The sequence below is a fragment of the Ovis canadensis genome, chromosome 2 (assembly GCF_042477335.2).
Source record: "Ovis canadensis isolate MfBH-ARS-UI-01 breed Bighorn chromosome 2, ARS-UI_OviCan_v2, whole genome shotgun sequence".
Lineage (NCBI taxonomy): Eukaryota > Metazoa > Chordata > Mammalia > Artiodactyla > Bovidae > Ovis > Ovis canadensis.
Genome location: NC_091246.1, coordinates 236,364,691 through 236,381,623, shown reverse-complemented (window position 1 = coordinate 236,381,623; position 16,933 = coordinate 236,364,691). Strand labels below are relative to the sequence as shown.

The following is a 16,933-nucleotide window of genomic DNA, read 5'->3' as shown; positions in this document are numbered from 1 at the left end:
CTTCTCCAGGGGATCTTCCCTACCCAGGGATCAAACCCAGGTCTCCCACATTGCAGGCAGATTCTCTACCATCTGAGCCACCAGGGAAGCCCAAGAATACTGAATCCCTAAGCCAATATAAAACTACTTAGGGACACACTAACTTCTGGAAGAATACTCTGCATGCAATTTTCCCCCACTTGTTTGTCCCCAGAAAGCTTGGCAATTCTTGAGATATTTCACCAGATCAATAGGGGCCCCAGGAAGCTACACCTCTGAAATGGTAAGGCTTAGGCTGGATTTATCCTAGGATCCTATCCCTTGGCAGAAGCTTTCCCACCCCTAGATCCTGTGGTTCTCACCGTACCCCACAAGCTGGAATCCTATCTCTCTTAATAAGTCAGAGGACATGCCCACAAGCAACCACAAGATCATCTTTTCTGACTTTAAGGCATGCATGAAAAGGTTAGGAACAAAAATATAATAAATGCATTAAAAATGAGGTTAGGAAGAAAGAGATCTCTGTTGCCTCATGTTCCTTTTTCATCATTTTCAGTCCTCTAAATGATATGCTGGCATATCATAATGAGTATTTATTGAATGAGTTATTGAAGGAGGAGGAAAATAGGAAACAGAGTTTAGAAGCCATAGTTCTCCTGAATTCAGTATGTTGAACAGTTCTTAGGGTCAGTTCCATTCACTTTCATAAATACATATTATGTATGTGGTGAATAAAATACACAGAATTCTAACCTTCAAAGATCTTTCCGTTTGCTCTGCTTTGGTATTGGCACTTTAAGTGGAGGTCATCCACACTTGCAATGAGCTCTTTTTCTCTAGGATTCACCCAGGTGCCCTTCTCATTAATCCTCCTGTCCTGCGGTTCTTGAGTTCATCATTCTGTCTGTGTTGTCAGCTTTGGGGGTCTACTCTGACTCCTGATTTCAACACCAGTTTCATAATCTTTTCGGACTTACACATCTAAATTCTTGACCTTGTTTCCTCTGTACACAGCTGCTGTCATGAAATGAACACCTCTATTAAACTCATGAGGACGGAGTGGAGGAAAGTCAAGAAAAACAATTTTGCAGAACTTAGATATTGATTAGATATGAAGTATGAGCTTAATGATATTAACACAGTGATTTGGATCCTTATTGACAATAGGATTTTGGTAAAAATAGGGAAAAGTGCTTAGAGGTGGGAAGAAATGATGGGTTGGAGTGAGTGGGGAGGGAGAGAGGGGGAATAACTAATACTCTGATGCAAGGAGTGAATTATGTCTTCTCATGTATCAATCCTAAGCCAATCTCTTCATATACATTGACTTATTCACAATATCTGTGTGAATTAAGAACTGTCATAACTACTTTATGAAGAAAGATGACTGATGCTTAGTGAGCTTAAATGACTAAGATTCTAGAACTAGCAAATAGTAAATACAGGTTTTGTTTCGCCATGATTGAGTTGACCAGTTGACTCCAAGCTTCTATCCCTGTTTCAATGTTAAGTTGTGTATACCCTCCGCTAATTCAAAAAGGTATAAAGCTATATTGAAAAGAATTAGGACATCTGGTTTCCTCTTTAGCTCTCTGCCTCTAGAATATTTACTCTTAGTTTGCTTCTTGTTTTGAGTATGAGAATTCTAAACGATCTATGACGTGTTTGTCCTGAACTCCCTTGCCTCCAAACCTTTTCCTGTTCTGAGTCCAAGATTCATTAAACATGATGTCCAATAAAATTTGTATATGAAGGAGCCAACTTATAAGACAGGAGAAGGGCTCATCTCCAGGACTGTGGAAGACTTCCTTGCAGTTCTAACATTGTCAAAATACTAGTAAACATGAGAAATTCTTAAATAATAAGGAAACTCATGAGAGGTGAATAACTTGTCCCACATGACACTCTAGGTCACAGGAAAGACCTGGGATAGAACCCAAGTCAGATATTAGAATTTAAAATCCTGCTGTAACTGCCGGAACTTACTATCCCTGATATATTAGCCATCAACATGAAAGCAGCTGGAATCTATTGATATTTGGACTCTGTTTGGAATTCCTTTGTTTCTAATGTATTCTAAAAGTATTTTTTGAAAGCTTTCTTAGTAATGCAGGACACTGAAAGTGTTTTCTGCGGGCTGTTTGTAAATGAGGGTTGGGTGATACACATCTGCAAGCTACACGATAAAGTATTTTGTATTCTATGCTTCATATTTATCATTTTCTCAATCTGATATTTTGGAAAAAAGAACTGTGTAGTGAGGTCTCATGTGTTTGCCGGTGGTGCTCAGCTTGTTTAAATTATCTGATGTTTTTACTAAATTATAATTATTTCTTATTGAGACCAAAACACTATTTGGCTTGCAGCAAGTCTCATCTGACTGGTGAATCATGAGGAAATGTTTTTGTTTCAACAGATTACAGAGAAAGCATTCATTTATACACATCATAACTAACTAACCCTTTTGGTATTTCCTAAAATTAAAATTTGCAGCAACCAACAAGGTGTTGATTTAACCAAATTCTGACTAACTCTAAATTCCAATTATACTTGTTTAAAAAATCTAATGATTTTTAGAGGTCCTAGCAGGGGGAATAAATTTATTCATATCCTCCACTGAAGAACAATTCTTTAACTGAGAAGAAAAAAAGTTTTTTGGTTTCTATAAGGGGCAGCTTTCTGAGTATATAAATAGTATACTGAGGAAGAAAGACAAAATCTTCTCTAGTCAGCTCAGCTGGCAAAGTCAGTCCTGTCAGTGAATGGAGACATAAGACTGAGCTTTTGAACCAGCTTTTGTACAAACTTGTACTTGGAGAAGACTTTCTTTTCTTGTTACCTAGTCGTCTTTTTTACTAAAATTGGGATATAGGTGCTTCACAGTGTTGTGTTAGTTTCTGGCTATACAACACATTGAGTTAGCTGTATGTACACATATACCCCCCTCACCCCAATTCCACCCCACCCCCATCCCATCCATCTAGGTCATCACAAAGCACTGAACTGAGCTACCCACACTGTATAACAGACTTCCACTAGCTGTTTTACACATAGCAGATGAATGGATAAACAAGACCTGGCACATGTGTACAATGGGATATTACTCAGCCATAAAAAGGAAAGATATCGGGTCATTTGTGGAGACATGAATGCACCTAGACTCTGTTCTACTGTCTTTCTCACATGCATTTAGTAGATGTCTGGAGAACAAACTCTAGGTAAGCATTGCAGTAAGGACAAGAGGTGAAAAAGATGTAAAGTATCGCCCTATCTTCAGGAAGTGAGCTGATGACTCCAGTTCGAAGCAACAATTCAAAGGGCCAAATGGGAAGGGAGAAAAAGTCACAGGACACAACACTCTCACAGGGCTGAAGGGCAGCATAATAAATGTTCAGTTTTGCTCACAGATCTCAATTCCTTTAGAAGTACCTGTTTGAGCTCAGCAATGGCAAAGTATCAGACCATAGCCTCGGATAAAAGTTCCACCTCAAGTACATAGGTTTCTGAGTCTACTTCCTTCCGCTGTTCAGTTCCCAGCTCTCTGAGACCTGGGCTTGTTATCCAGATGCCTGCACCCACTGTAGTCTCTCTCTCATGGCCCAGAAAACATCTGACTTTAAACGATGGGTCACTCAGCCAGACACCTGTCTGGGTGGATGCTACCGCAGACGAAGAGCTGCTTCTGCTTCTTGTCACCAGCAGGGTCCTTCCCATGGCTTCCTGAAGCGCTGTGGGCTAGTTCAGGATTTTAGCCTACTTCAGAGGCACCCCCTTCACCTGTGAAAAGATCTGAAAGCCATGGGAACGTTGACAGACCTAGCTTCCTGGAAAGTGGAGCCTGACTTGGCCGTCTCCCACTTAGCCATGCTACGCTTCTGCTGCTCTGCTATTCTCCCCTAGACCCAAATAACACTGACTAGATCGTCTCTGCATGTCTCACTACTCTGCAGGCCCTAGACGTGAAGCAATGTGAGCGTCACGTTGAGCATCCTCCCCCAAAGTTAAGGGAAAGCCTCCCAGTTCCTCCCTAGACCTCATCATCACTAAGTTGGGGAGGGCAGGCACACAGCTTTCCCTCTCCTTCACACAGACTCTTCTTTGAACAACTTTTCTTGGGATGAGAGGCAACTCATTTTTGCTGATTTCACACTGCTGATTATGTCTCATTAAATAGTAGTCTTTTATTCTTAGATTTGAGCTGTCTCCATAACAATCTATGCCCATATAGCTTTTCTACCAGAATTAGGGTGGAGGTGGGAAGGGAGACAGGAGTGGTGGAGAGAAGAGACCAACCTATAACACAGGGAGCCTGAAACAGATACTGATATTTCACAAGATTGTGCTACAGTATTAATTTACTGGTGTTCAATGGTTGGGTGACTTTACAGTTTGATTTACCCAGTTTATACCTTGCAGTTTATACCTTTCGTCCTAGTATTTTTCTTCCTTCCTTTCTTTTTAGCTTTATTTTATCCTGGTAAGAACACTTAACATGCCATCTACCTTCCTAACAAAATTTTAGGTGTACAGTGTAATATTGTTAACTACAGGGTCAATGTTGTAGAGTAGATCTCTAGATCTAATTTGTCTTTCACAATTAAGAATTTATGTCTATTAACTGGTTCAGTTCAGTTCAGTCGCTCAGTCGTGTCCGACTCTTTGTGACCGCATGAATCGCAGCACACCAGGCCTCCCTGTCCATCACCAACTCCCGGAGTTCACTCAGACTTGCGTCCCTCAAGTCCGTGATGCCATCCAGCCATCTCATCCTCAGTCATCCCCTTCTTCTCCTGCCCCCAATCCCTCCCAGCATCAAAGTCTTTTCCAATGAGTCAACTGTTCACATGAGGTGGCCAAAGTACTGGAGTTTCAGCTTTAGCATCATTCCTTCCAAAGAAATCCCAAGGTTGATCTCCTTCAGAACGAACTGGTTGGATCTCCTTGCAGTCCAAGGGACTCTCAAGAGTCTTCTCCAACACCACAGTTCAAAAGCATCAATTCTTCAGTGCTCAGCCTTCTTCACAGTCCAACTCTCACATCCATCATGACTACTGGAAAAACCATAGCCTTGACTAGATGGACCTTAGTCAGCAAAGTAATGTCTCTGCTTTTGAATATGCTATCTAGGTTGGTCATAACTTTTCTTCCAGGGAGTAAGTGTGTTTTAATTTTATGGCTGCAGTCACCATCTGCAGTGATTTTGGAGCCCAGAAAAATAAAGTCTGACACTGTTCCCACTGTTTCCCCATCTATTTCTCATGAAGTGATGGGACCGGATGCCATGATCCTCATTTTCTGAATGTTGAGCTTTAAGCCAACTTTTTCACTCTCCCCTTTCACTTTCATCAAGAGGCTTTTGAGTTCCTCTTCACTTTCTGCCATAAGGGTGGTGTCATCTGCATATCTGAGGTTATTGATATTTCTCCTGGCAATCTTGATTCCAGCTTGTGTTTCTTCCAGTCCAGCATTTCTCATGATGTACTCTGCATATAAGTTAAATAAGCAGGGTGACAATATACAGCCTTGACATACTCCCCCAGTCCCCTTTTATTGAGCACCCATAGTTAATAATTTATAACTCTTTGATCTGTTGACAAACTGACTTAAAAGTTATCATACACAAATGGGAATTAATCTACAGGTACCCTAAGCTCAAATGCTAAAAATATACAGGGCCAGAATTCTAGTATTCCTTCCTATCACATCTAACTGTATCTTTCTATTCATCAGTTGTATCTATTACATATGTATACATGTATGTATACATGTACTCAATATCTAACTATCTATATCATCTGTTGCTTTATATCTTCTGATTAAGGGCAATAGAAATCACCCAGTTATGGAAGCCTAGAAATCTGTGGTTATTTTCTTCTGTGTCCTTTTTCTCATTCCCATGCCAAGTTTATCATCATGTCATGGTTTGCGTACCTTTATTCACTCCTATATGTATCAAAAATTTATCCTCTATTATAAACCCCTCAAGAACAGATCAAGTTCAGATCCTAATCATCTCTCATTCAGACCATTGGCACAGGACTTCAAATTAATCTCTCTGCTTAATACTCTTAGACCATCCTTTCTACAATCTGACACTAGAGAAATCTTTCAGAAATAAATGTTTTCTTACCTTATCCTCCTGTTTAAATTTTTAGAGCATTGAAAATGTTTAGAGCAGTGGCTCTCAAAATATGGACCTGGAACAGCAGCATCAGTATTTCTTTGGAAATGTAATTTCTTGGGCCCTAACCCAGACCTGCTCTAAATCTGTATACAAGGACCCAACAATCTGTGTTTCAACAAATTCTCCAGATGATTCTGTGTACACTGAGTTAGAAGCTAAAATAGCCTCGTAGACAGCAAATTGCCTTTTTCAGTCTCCTTTCATGCCATGCCAATTTTCTCTTACTCCATTCATCTCCTAACTTCAAGTCACATCTAACTGTTTTTTCTCCAGTGATATTTCTCTATGTTTTGTACATGCTGTTTCCTTGCTTGGGATGAGTTTTCCCTCTTGGTCATCTGCTACTATCCTTTCAGATCAAATATAATTAGCATCTTCTCTAACTGTGCTGGCCTGGAAGGGGTTGATGAGATCAGTGAAACCTCCACTCTTTCCCTTCTAATGTGGTCTTTCACTGTCCCTGTGGTCCAGCAGCATGCTCCAGATTCACCCCCAGGTTTGAGGATTCTCACAAGGGTGCCTTGTCTATGGAGTTGTAAGTTGGTCCTATTACTCGAGGGACCTCAGTTGGGAACTACCTCTGTTGCTATCCTGGTAATATTACCTTAATCTAGGTTTATTCAATTTGCATCTCTTGCCCAGAGTGTTGTATCAGAAGCCAGTGAAAAGTAGCTGGAAAAGTAGCTGCTGTGGCAGTGCTTGTAGCTCATAGTCATTTCGGCAATAGCGCTCATGGGAGAAGGCATGCCATGTGCCGGTAGCCCAGTGATGCTCAAGGCGGTGGCAGCGGAGAGCTCACAGGTAGACCTCTGTACAGTGAGCAAGCCTTTGCTTTGTCTGTCTGCTCTTCCTCTGTTCTTGCTCCTCTGGCCCACTCGGTGATTCTAAGTTTTCATACACCCTTTAATAACTTCAGCCAACCACTTATTTCCTATTACTTGCAGATAAGAATACTGGCTACATTGCTCCAACTAATCTAAGATGTGCAGTTATTCTATTCTATTATTATGGTTTATTTACTTCTAAATGTTTAAAAGTTCATTTGGAAATCAGAAATGAAGTAGGAAATCCAGTTGTTGTTTTTTTAATTTTAATAGCTAGGCATTGTCCTGACTCCCCTGACTGAACTCTATTTCCCCTTCACTAATTTTAAGTGCAAATTTAATCATATATACAATCTTAAGTGTATTTCTATAATCAATTTGATTTCATAGATTGCTCACTGTATTCTTATAAAAATGTCTAAGTTACTCTCTCTCTCTCATACACACACACAGTTTAGAATTATTCAGGTTGTCCTTCTCAGCTTATTTTTCAAGATAGAACTCAATACCTTGTTGCCAAATCCCTTATGAATTCACATAGCTATGTGTATTAAATTGCACCTTCTTCATAGATTGAAATCATGAGGATTTGAAGATCTGGCATTTTTATAAACATATTCCTATTTAAGAGCAAAATAAGCCTTTTATACTCTATTTAAAAAGAAGGTACATCTTTTCACATTCTTCTGTAAAGAACAGTCTTTGCCATCTCTCTTTCTACTTTCCCTCTTTCTGATGATAACAACAGACTCATGGGTTTTTTTTTTTTCACAAAACAATGTGCATTGTAATTCATCACTGTCATTCTGTTTGATGCTCGTATATTCCTGCATTTGGCCAATGGGCGGCCCTGGCAAGCCCGTTCCTGCGTCCTTTTGACATAGTTCCATTAACCTTTAAACACTGATCCCATTAATCCTTCAGGCTGCATTCCTGCTATGGGTGGGAACTTGAATAATGTATGATTAAATTATAGGATAGGATACATGAAATTGGCTTCTCATGCCATTTTACCTTACATAATACTGCATCTACTCCCTGTGTATGTTTCCCCAAATTGTTTTATTTTAATCTGTTCTAACAGCTTCAGCATATTGCAGACTGGAGATTATGAGATTACTCTGTTTTTACTATGATTCATAAGATCTAAGCATTCAACAATGACACTAACTGTTCATTTTAAAGATATTTGTGACTTTAGAGTCTCACTTGTCCGGGATTTCCCCTGACTTGGGGGCAAATTGTATCACTTACTTTGGAGTTTCTTAGAGGTTTCAGGTTTGATAAACTGAAAGATATAACTTCTATTTGTACATAGAGTAGAGATCTCATTTACAAAGATGGACACTTGGTTACATAGAATTTGATCTTAAATGTTGACTCTCCCCAAAAAACTGAAGTGAACATTATCTTTAATTCATTTAAAAACTAGTTAAATGAATATATACCATGATTTAAAATGTATTCTTACAGAATGAGTTTTAACGAAAAGCAACTAACTATTCTCTGCCACAGCCTTTCCTACCCACATCCCATCTCCAGTGGAAATTAACTGAGCTCGTTTCTAGTAACAGAGAAAGCTATTCCCATCTCTCTAAACGTGTGCTTAAAGCTGCTTTTTTTTTTTCCTCTCATCAATTTTAGATATTCTCACTTGGCTTTTTGCTTTGATAGAAAAAGATGGAGTGAATACAAAGCACTTTCTCCTTTTCCTTCCTTTCTCCACTATGGGACTCTACATATTTTCCAGGTTCTCTGGTGAATGGTGCTCAGCAGCTCAGTTGTGTCCTACTCTTTGCAGCCCTATGGACTGTAGCCCGCCAGGCTCCTCTGCCCATGGGATTTTCCAGGCAAGAATACTGGAATGGAGTGCCATTTCCTACTCTGGAGGATCTTCCTGACCCAGGAATTGAATCCACGACTCATCTGTCTCCTACATTTGAAGGCAAATTCTTTGCCACTAGCGCCACCTGGAAATGTATAATTTTAACCTATATGGTTCTATTAGTTTGCCGTGGCTGCCACAATAATGTACAACAAAATGGATGACAAAAACAATAAAATTTTATTTTCTCAGCATTCTGGAGGCTAAATATCTGATAGCAAGGTGTCAGCAGGCTGGTTCCTTCTGGTGTCTGTGAGCAGAGAAAGTGTTCCAGGCATATCCCTGTGGCTTATAAATGAGCCTCTTTTCCTATGTCTTTTCACATCGTCTTCCTTCTGTGCATATTGAGTCTGTGTCCAAATTTCTCCTTTTCATAAGGGCACTGGTCATTTTGAATTGGAACCCACCCTAATGGTATCATTTACTTTATCATTATCTCAATAAAGACCTCATCTCCAAATATTCACAGGTATGGAGGGTTAGGACCCTAACACATCTTTTTTTGGGGACACAATTCACTCCATGAAAGTGTTAGTTGCTCAGTCAAGTCCAACTCTTTGTGACCTCATAGACTGTAGCCCTGGTAGCTCAGCTGGTGAAGAATCCACCAGAAATGCAGGACACCTCGGTTCCATTCCTGGGTCAGGAAGTTCCCATGGAAAAGGGATAAGTTACCCATTCTGGTATTCTTGGCTTCCCTGGTGGCTCAGATGGTAAAAAATCTGCCTGAAATGTGGGAGACCTGGGTTCGATTTCTGGGTTGGGAAGCTCCCCTGAAAGAAGGCATAGCAACCCACTCTAGTATTCTTGCCTGGAAAATCCCCATGGACAGAGGATCCTGGCGGGCTACAGTCCATGAGGTCAAAAAGAGTTGGATACAACTTAGTGACAAGCACAGCAGAGACTGTAGCCCACCAGGCTCCTCTGTCCATGGGGATTCTTCAGGCAAGAATACTGGAGTGAGTAGCCGTTTCCTTCTCTGGGGGATCTTCCTGACTCAGGGATCTAATGCAGGTCTCCCATCTAACAAAGATTATATCTTCAATTCTCTCTGAACTCTCCACTTAGTAAGATGACACTATTAATAGCCTGGCTCTTTTCTTAAGTTCTTCTAAGCATTCATCTCTCAATCTGTCTTCTGTACTCTACTTTTAAGTCAACAAGACTGACCACATTTATATCCTGTCTTAGGAAATTTAAGCCTTTCAGATAATGTTTATAGGTTCACTTCAAAACTTGAAATTCCATAAACAGTATTTTTATTGTTATTCACTGTCGAATCAGTGTAGTACAGTTACATTTCCTTTTTGTTCTTCTTGACTTTCACAATTGATTTTGTATTAACTGCCCTTATTGCATTTTGGTGTGTTCTAGACAGCATACTAAAAAGCAGAGACATTACTTTGCCAACAAAGGTCTGTCTAGTCAAGGCTATGGTTTTTCCAGTGGTCATGTATGGATGTGAGAGTTGGACTGTGAAGAAAGCTGAGCACCAAAGAATTGATGCTTTTGAACTGTGGTGTTGGAGAAGACTCTTGAGAGTCCCTTGGACTGCAAGGAGATCCAACCCGTCCATCCTAAAGAAGATCAGTCCTGGAAGTTCATTGGAAGGACTAATGCTGAAGCTGAAACTCCAGTACTTTGGCCACCTCATGCGAAGAGTTGATTCATTGGAAAAGACTCTGATGCTGGGAGGGATTGAGGGCAGAAGGAGAAGGGGACGACAGAGGGTGAGATGGCTGGATGGCATCACTGACTCAAAGGACATGAGTTTGGGTGAACTCCGGGAGGTGGTGATGGACAGGGAGACCTGGTGTGCTGCGATTCATGGGGTCACAAAGAATCGGACATGACTGAGCGACTGAACTGAACTGAACTGAACTGAGCTGAGAGGTCTTTCAGTTATGACACTGTTATGAGTATACTGGGATCAAGGTGCCTGGGGTAAAAACCCAGCTTAGCACTGGCTATATGATCTTGGTGGTAGTGGTGGTTTAGTTGCTAGATTGTGTCTGACTCTTGCAACTCCATGGATTATAGCCTGCCATGCTTCTCTGTCCATGGGATTTCCTAGGCAAGAATACTGCAGTGGGTTGCTATTTCCTTTTCTAGGGGATCTCCCCAACCCATGGATGGAAGTTGGGTATCTGCATTACAGGCAGATTCTTTACTGACTGAGCCACCAGGGAAGCCCATATGTGACCTCAGGCTACTTATTTAAATCTTTCATTTCACAATTTACTCATAAATTTACTCACAATTTGCTCATTTGTAAAGTGAGTATAATGATGATAGTACTCATTGGTTTTATAGGATTAAATATATTAATACTTACATAGCTGTTAGAGTTGTACTTGAAACACAATACACTCTTAACATGCATTAGCTGGTATTACTAGCATCACTCTTCAAAGAAAATAACACATTTCTAAAATCCCCCTACTCTGAACTAAACTGTGCCCTGAAAAATTAATATGTTGAAGCTCTAATCCCAAGGTGACTATATTTGGAGATGGAGCCTATAAGGAAGAAATAGAGATTAAATGAGGTCATAAGGATGAGGCTGCTATCCTATTAGACTTTTTCTTCTTATAAGGGGGAGAGGCACAAGAGACCTCTCTCTCTCCACACACACACACACACACACACACACACACGCAGCAGGATGGAGGGAGAGGGGAAAAGAGAGACAGAGAAAAGGCCATGTGAGGACACAGTAAGAAGATGCTTTCTTCCAGACAGGAGCATTGGGACTTCCTTGGTGGCCCAATGGCGAAGTGGTTAAGACTTCGCCTTCCAACACAGAGAGTGTGGGGGTCGATCCGTGGTTAACACACCAAGGTCCCACATGCCTCACAGAAAACCCCCCAAACATAAGCAGAAGAAATATTGTAACAAATTCAATAAGGATTTAATTTGTTAAAAAAAAATCTTAAACACACACAGACACACACACACACACACAGACACACACACACACACACACATACAAGAAAAGTCCTTACCAGCAACCAAGATTACTGCTGGCTTGATCATAGACCCTTGGCCATCAAAGGTGTGGGAACATGCATTTCTGTTTAAGCAACAGAGTTTGTGGTATTTTGCTACGTGAGCCCTAGCTGAGGAAAATACTGCCTTTCCCTAGATTTCTGCCCTTGGGAAGCCTCCTATCCCTAGCTCCACACGGAGCACAGTGCTCTCCCCACCTGTAGCACAAACGACAAGGTGAGATCTCCTGTCTCTGCTCTCCTGCATTGCAATGGTCACTTCCCAGACCCTGTCTTCCTTATGTTTGCTTTCTTCCCTAATTTCCTGGGCATACATCCTAACAGAGCTTCCTGAAAAAACGTGCCCTCAGGATAAATTTTCTGTCTTTGCATGCTGGATATATCTCTACTTTTCCTTTATGCTTTATTCATACATTGGATAAATAAAGTATTCAAGACTGAAATTATTATTCCTTTAGAAAATACTTTCATATATTGTTGGTAAAATATGTTTTCCTTTGCATGATGAGAAACCTTTTTGTTCATGGGATATCATTGTTCTATAATCTGGGCACTTGGCAGACTTTTTGTTGTTCTTATCTCCCAATAATGTATCTAGTGTTTTTGTATTTTTAGCTTTTTTTTTTTAGCCATTTAATGTGATCTATTAATCTTAAAATGCATAGCTCATAGGAGCCAACTAGAGGTCAAATTTAAGACAAGGTCAGTCTCTAAAGTAAAAATAGTAATTATGAATGATAGTGAGTTGACTAAAAATGAATAAAGATCCATGAGTTCTTCTCACTAAAGAAAGAGGCAGAGCCAGACAATAAATGTAAAAGTAATGATAAAATTTGTAAACTTCATGTTGCTATTTTCAATAGAATGATTTATTCAGATAAGGATTGCTAATGGGGGCTAAAACCATTGATTGGATATAAATTGGTCGTGAAACAAGATATTCACCATCTCAAAATACCACCCCATGGATTATTTCTTAATTACATCAGGAAACATGTATCTTTCCAATGCATATATCCAGTGTTCCCCACATTAATTAATCAAACTTAGCATCAGCAACATTGCAAGCAGTGTTTTGTATTTCCAAAACCTCTTTATGACTGATTTTTTTTCTTTGACAATGTTTTATTTTTTTTTCTAAATGTGGTCTCTTCTCCAACCTCTCTGAGAATACTAATTGCCGTTATTTTAAACTTCTGAATTCTTCAAGAATTGTCTTTCTTTCCTCCAAGGATATGCTTTATCCATGATCATATTGGTATTTTCCTTGCATCTCTCACAGGTTTTACTTAGATGACTAATATCTCTTTTTATCTAGGAATGGGGCAGTAGCTAACCATGAGCGTTGTCTCCTAAATGGGGCTCCTTAACCTAGTGCTTAGGTTGTGTAAGTACTGGAAACTGAGATGAGTGGCTTCATAGGCTTTGAGCTCGCTCATATCTCTGGGTCCAAGCTATTCCCGGGTTCTGCAAGTCAGGCTGCTTTCCAACCTGGCAGCGGTAGCGTGTGTTGTAAACTGTGGTGGTGGTGGTTTAGTCGCTAAGTCACGTCCGACTCTTGCTACCCCATGAACTGTAGCCTGCCAGGCTCCTCTGTCCAGGGGATTCTCCAGACAAGAATAGTGGAGAGGGTTGCCATTTCCTTCTCCGTTGTAAACTGTAGTTTCACCTAAACTGTTCCAGTCAACCATCCTCCAGCAACTTTCCACCTTCCAGACGTGTTTGAGTCTTTTTATCCTCAGGTATCTTCTCTCTAGAGCTTTTTATTGTTGTAGTTTTTTGCTTTCTTTCCTCTTCTACTGTTATTTTTTCAATCAGGTTTTGCTGCTATAACCACCAACCACATTAACTCAGTTGCTTGCAATGTCGTTTTATTTCCCACTTGTGCTGTATGAGGATTCTGGGTCAGCCACTGTTCTTCCTGATGATGCTGGCTTGGCTGGGCTGCCTGTGTCCTCTCATGGTAACGCTCAGGGTGAAGGAACAACCCATATCTGGAGCAAGTTGCTCTTATAACCAGAGCACAGGAACTCAAGAAAGGCATTGTCAAACCACATAGTCCCTGCTTGGATTGCAATATTAAAATTTCCAGTTTTGTTCTATTGGCCAGAAAAAATCACATGGACAAGCCCAGAGTCAACAGGACTGTTACGCATATGCCATCTAGAGGGAAGCATGGCCACAATGGGGAAAGGATAAATAATATGAACAAATAATCAGCCTTTTACCACCAATTTAGTGGACTGTGGAAGTGAAGGAGGTAAGAAGCACACTCAATCCATGATTCATATCAAATTGCTCTTGATCAAGACGGTTTTTTGGAGAGCTTTAAAATTCTCTCTGAAAGAGATATTCCTTCAAAACAACACGAAGGAATTTCAATAGTGGGAAACTATACCACTAGAAATATATATAAAGCATGTACTCATACCCACATTTATAAAACCACTTCACTTTTCATCACCACTGGAATTACAGCAAGAAACACTCAAAAGATCTAGGGCATATGGAGATGGGTATCTATTTTCAGAACACACAGTGATCAGCTAAAAATGATTCAGATTCAGAACCCTCCACACTAACAATAATTTCGCATCTTTTGTTTATGTTGCATGAGACTTAAATATTAAACAAAGTTGACAGTTTGGCAGGGAAGCAAAGCTTCATTCTGCATCTGGTTTCTCTGAACAAAAGTATGTAAAGGAAAAGGAATGTGATTATTTCTGCTCCATTATTCTTGGAAAGATAGTATCAAATAAATGTTTGAAAGTTTAAAATGATTTTTCCCAGCTTGAGGATATATTTGTTCCCTTTCAATTCTTGCTTGCTTTTATTACATGAAATTTATTTATTGTACTTTAATGAGTTTTCCATTTTTGAAATATTTTTATGTTATATAGCCAGATTATCTGACTTTGTGATAAGTCTCTCAGAAAAGATACCTTCTTACCAATGCCTACTGAAAAATGCAAAGGAATCATGAAGTTCACAAACCTAAATTCTACACCTTCTCTGATTCCTGCTCCTAATAGAGTGTATTTTTTAAACTTTTTATTAACCTTTTGCATATTTTGGATGCAAAAATACCTCTATGTAGTAAGAGTAAAAAATTTTAATCTGGAGTCACCCCAGATTTGCTTATTCCTGATACTATTTTTCTCTTGGAAAAGTGTAGCAAATTAGTTGTAAATATCCTAAGATAATACTGAAATCAAATATCATTAGCCAGTTAGCTTTGAAAGTCTTTGTAGATGTGGCTAAAATTGACATTCCAAGTATTTAAAACACAGTAAATTTTTCAGTGAAGCTTCCTTGGTGGCTCAGTGCTAAAGAATCTGCCTGCAATGTTAGAGATGCCCCCAGAGAAGGAAATGGCAACCCACTCCAATGTTCTTGCCTGGGAAATCCCGTGGAAAGAAGAGCCTGGCGAGCTGCAGTACCTGGGGTTGCAAAGAGTTGGACACGACTTAGCGAACTGAACAACAACAAGATTTTTTAGTAGGTTTGGGAAAAAGTGAGCTAAATAAACATATTTAGCATGGGAGAAAGAGAATATGAAATTTGAAAGGTGCAAAAACCAAGTTCTAATTTAGAAATTCTGAAGTCCCAGGATTATTTCATGCACTAAATCCACTGGGGAAGTAGCTATGGGATATTTGATAACAGCAGAAATGAAGCACAATTTGCAAATCATTAGATAAAATCACCAGTTCTATAAACTTTGAATTTTCCCAAAGTGTCCACCAGAGCTTTCTGTTCATAAACACAGAAGTGGGGAAAAAGTTAGGAATTATGTTTGCACGGGACAACCAGGTCCTGGTCTTCATCCTAAACTGTCCGGCCAAGTGACTCACAATTCACCTTCAATTCTTCTGTCAAATATAAACATTACTGGTGCTTGAAATCATTATAATAGTATTAATACTTTAAAATATCCTACATACCATGATACTCAATATTTCATTGCAAATTTGAGTTTTATTTTACAAGATAATACAAAGACATGTGCAATCCTAGTTTTACCTAGCAGGAGTGCAGGAGTACCAGCCAGTGTATGCCATGCTGTTGATAGCCCTAATATGTATTTCTTGACATAGAATATGCATGTGGTTGCAAGCTTAGTCCATCACAGGTATCTAAGCCAAGCTGAGTTACAACGGGGCTATCATCACATTTCTCACACATCCATTCACCATTCGCCTCAAATGAGAAGACACATACTTGATGCGACCACCATCAAGAAGTTAACTCTCTGCCCCTTGGTTTTTATGTTTTCTTCAGCTTATAAGGACAGGGAAACACATTTGAGCTGATTGTCGACATCTGGTAATTTGTAGGGTCTTGAAACAATCACATTAGCCTCGCAGCAGAGTAATTAAATGCAGACAGCAGCCTCTCACTGCACAGCTATGCATCCCTCAGTAGAGTCTGCTTTGCAGAAGGGAATTCTGGCAGCTTCTGTCAAGATGAAGCGCCTCAGCTGTGCTCATCTGGGTGCTTTGGTGACGGTGACCTCAAAGACAGGATGGTGGTTTTGGAGACTAAGGATGGCGGCAGTGAGGGCAGAGTTACTGTAAGAAGCAGGGAACACAAAGTATTTCTCAGAAATGGAAGACAACAGAAGAAGCTTCTGGGTTTGTTTAATATCTGAGACCTAACTTGTTCGTCCATTTCATGAATCACGTAAGATCAGGAAAGGGGTGGCGTGCCTGTGTGTTTAACATGTGTTCACATCCAAATTTCCAAGCCTCAGGCTAGAGCTGCCTCAGGTCACAAGTATTTGCTGAAGTCACACTGTGTCCTAAAACAGGGCTCCTAGGAGAAGCACAATAAAACCTAACTAAAATCTGACAACATAGAGTACGAGGCAAACGACACTCTCATACACTGGCGGTAGAAATATAAATAACATTTAAAAAGAAGAACCTTGATAAAAAGCAATACAAGTACTTCCAGGAAAAAAAAAATGATGTATACTATTTGGAATGATTATATCTAGGCTACCAACTCCAGTATTCCTACCTGCAGAATCCCATGCACAGAGGAGCCTGGC

General features: G+C 39.9%; 1 long non-coding RNA gene across 2 annotated transcripts in view; it reads right to left on the bottom strand.

Moving 5' to 3' along the window:
* Window positions 1-16,933, bottom strand: part of LOC138434737 (uncharacterized) — a 65,427-nt gene that overhangs the window by 43,865 nt on the left and 4,629 nt on the right. The gene's annotated exons all lie outside the window — the stretch shown is intronic.